Source organism: Apaloderma vittatum, unplaced genomic scaffold (genome assembly GCF_000703405.1).
Source record: "Apaloderma vittatum isolate BGI_N311 unplaced genomic scaffold, ASM70340v1 scaffold34878, whole genome shotgun sequence".
In the NCBI taxonomy this organism is placed as follows: Eukaryota; Metazoa; Chordata; class Aves; order Trogoniformes; family Trogonidae; genus Apaloderma; species Apaloderma vittatum.
In genome coordinates this window covers 28,658-32,432 of record NW_009732010.1, presented here as the reverse complement: position 1 = coordinate 32,432, position 3,775 = coordinate 28,658, and positions in this window count along the sequence as shown.

Below are 3,775 nucleotides of genomic sequence, written 5' to 3'. Positions count from 1 at the left end.
TCTCTGAGGTCCCTTCCAGCCTCAGCCATTCCAGGATTCTATGAAATCAATAATCTCACAGTTCCCGTTTAAAAGAAAACACCCTTAGGGTGGAGGGAGTACGTAAGAAAAATCAAAAACTCCCTGTGCTGGCTGCTCTTAGAGACAGCAGGAGGGGAAGGGTGTGTGGTTGAGGGCACATGTAGGAGATCAGAGAGTCACACACCATCTTGGGCCACCAGCACCTCTCTGCAGCTCTCACAGAGCTCAGTCCAAGAGCCCGTGGGTGTCTCTGCAGTGGCCAAGCAGGTGACCTGCCTGCGCGGGGCTGAGCTCTGCAGCTGCGCGGAAGCAGAGGTAGCTGGACAGACCAGCTCACCTCCTGTCCATTGAACGTGATGCCTCCAAGTTTGTGCTGGCATTAAATGAGCATATCGCTTGCTCCAGCTCTCTGCTCAGAGAGGCTATGGCTTACAGACCTTCACAAAAGCCACCTGAAGGAGCAGGGTGACATGTGTTGCCTGATCTAGTCGAGAGGTGGCATCCCTGGCGGCAGGGAGGCTGGATTAAAATGATCTCTAAGGTCCCTTCCAGCTCAGGCCATTCTATGATTCTGTGTCTGGCCCTTGGGAGGACCTTGTCCACCCTGTAACGATTGTTTTCCTCCCTGGCTCCCTGCAGGACTTTATCCCTGTCCCCCCCCCTAAAAGCCATAACACAGCCCTACTTCAAAGCTGCATCAGAACAACACTGTTCAACCCATTCTGCTTTAAAAGTCAGATACAGGCAACATCACCAAGGAAAAGAGCTTTAGAGTTCCCAGGGAAGAGAGAAGTTGTCTTCAACTCATTATACCCCGTGGTTTTGATCAGTACCTCCCCCTTCCTCTCTTCTCCCGAATTTTCTCCCCCAAACGCCACAGACCTCCTGACGAGAAGGCAGCAGAACGAACAGCCGGATGCAAAGTCTCATGCAGTTAAGGCCTTGTCTAGATCCCCAGGAACATCTTTGGGTTTTACGTGTGATCGTCAAGCAAGACAGCAAAGAAACTTGTCACCATCCATCATCAGCTTCATTGTTTAGTAATAAGATGTATTGCCCCCTGGCAGCAAAATAACGCTCCAGCCAGAGCTCCCATTTGTTATGATGCGGCTGGCTGGGACAGCTGCTCGTGTCAATGCTGCAAACACTCCGTTTGGAGCAGAGACAGCAAGTTTTAAGCGTTAATAAATGGGATTGCAGGCTGCTGAGTTCATATGATGATCGTGGCTGGTCACCATCATCCCTCCCCAGCCAGGTTCCTTGAGCATCCCCCTTCCGGTGCTGACAACTGCTGACCCCTTCCAACACAGCCCAGGCACCACGGCACTGCCTGCTGAGCTGTCCCAGCTCGTGTCACCCCCATCCCGGCACCCCCTTAACCCTGCTGGGAGCTGCCACAGCACAGGCACCAGGAACAGAGTGCCCACAAATCCAGCTGCTAGGTGGGCAGGGAGGGTTTGTTATCAGAAGCCGTGGGGTAAAGCAGCTTTATTGGCTTGGCAGGAACAGGGTCAGAGCAGCAGCACTGAAGGAAAGAAAACTGACTTGTCTCCATGCATCAGGAAAGCTGAACCTCCTTTCCCTTCTCTATTAGGAATAGAACCTCCTTTTCTTTCTCCATCAGACAGCAGAGAGAAGGCTTTCTAGAGAGCACTGGTGGACTTCTCTGGTAGCACACAACGACAAAACGTGGAGGACAGAGTTAGTGTCTAGTTGGGTGTCTCTGACCTGGTGCCCTCTGTGCTTTCCAGGGCTGGAGGAACACTCTTATCTCAGATTTATTACCAGCTCACAGACTGCTCATCCCTAAAGTACCAAAGCAGCAAAAAAAGCTCTGGCAGCAGCTAGAAGATGACAACTGCATACTGGGAGATCAGAGAGGATTTATCACCACACCAGATGCCCAAACACACTCGGGGGCAGTTCAGAGCATCCTCTCTCCCTGCATAAGCTCTGCTGTGGCTGGTGTAAGCCAGATCCCAAAGGAACAGCAGCCTTCCTGCACCCCAAGGAAGCAGCAGCCCTCCTGTGCTCCTGGCTGGTGGCAAGAGCCCGGGGACACGGCACAGGTGCCCACACAACGGCTGGCTCAGCGACAGCAGAGCCTCTGCAGAGCAGCCCTAGGTGATGGATGGGGGCATTCTGGCAGCATCCATCAGTGGATTTCACTGAGGTCACAGCCTCACATATCAGACACAGATGTCACTTCCATTTTCACATCAGGAAAAATAAAGCTTAAAGAGATATGGACAAAGCACTGGCAAGATGTAATGATTTATCGTCACTGGTGTTCCAGGCATCCACAGCAGCCTGGGTTTACCCTTTAGCTCTGTTACAGCAGCTCCTCTGAGAGATACATGAACACCGGGGGCAGAGGACAGATTTGCTGCTCATTCACACCTATGTTTCTGACAAATTAGAACCCTCAGGAAGACTGCAAAGGTTTAAAAAAACCAAACAAACAAACAAAAAAACCCCAAACAAAACCCAAACAATTAAAAATCAGCCTACCACCGTCTGCAGCCACTCTGAGAAGTTGTCATCATGAGTTTACCTCCAATGAGCATGCAGCGGGAGCACTGTGCACCATTCAGAGCTAGGTCAGCAGCACTTGCAGGAAAAACAAAAAGCTGGTCTAGTTTTCACAGAATTCAGTCAGATACCCAAACTGTTTCAGCTGTCTGCAGGCAGCGCTGTGTCGCCACACCTGAGGGCACAGACCGAGCCTAAAGACAGAAAGGGTAAAGGCAGCCAACATGCCCAAAGCAGCACCTCACCACTCCCTTCGCTTTGAGCAGCCTTACAGATCAAGAAGGGGTTTCTCTTGTCAGAAACTTCCCCCCTCCAAATGAAAAGCTGGAAAGAAAATCCCACGGGGAGCAGATCCTTCAGCACTGCTGAGCTGCATCTCATGATGGGAGTGCTTGCAAGTGCAGTCAACACTCGAGGAAGATGAACAGCCACTGCTCACCCTCTAGTAAAAAAATTATATTGCCCAGCCACAAACTCCCTGAAGCAAAGCAGAGCAGCTCTGGCAGGCAGCAGAGAACTCATCACGCTCCTGAATGCCCCAGCTGGTGGCTGTCATCACTCCCCACAGCGTGGGGCTGTTCTGACAGGCGGCACTCGATACCGAGACAACAAACCTGGCTCTACACTCGGACAAGCATCTGTGGGCAATTAGCTTATGCACTGACTGCTTGATCAACTCACCTCCTTGTTTTCCCAACAAGTCTGTACAAAGCTCAGGGGAAGCCCAGGCCTTTACAGAATCACACAGAACGAATCATAGGATGTTGGGGCTGGAAGGGACCTCTAGAGATCCCCAAGTGCCCCCCCCTGCCAGAGCAGACTCACCCAGGGCAGCCCCACAGGAACGCGTCCAGGCGGGTTGGAAAGTCTCCAGAGCAGGAGACTCCACACCCTCTCTGGGCAGCCTGGGCCAGGGCTCCGGCACCCGCACAGCCAACAAGTTTCTCCTCGTGTTTAGATGGAACCTCCTATGTTCAAGTTTGTGCCCGTTACCTCTTGTCCTGTCACTGGGCACCACTGGAAAGAGGCTGGCCCCGTCCTCCTGACATCCACCCTTTGAGTATCTACAAGCACTGATAAGATCCCCCCTCAGTCTTCTCCAGACTAAAAAGCCCCAAGTTCCTCAGCTTTTCCTCATAAGAGAGATGTTCTAGTCCCCCAATCACCTTCAGCTGGGGGCTGAGCTGTGGAAAAAGACCCGGGAGTCCTGGTGACCATGGAT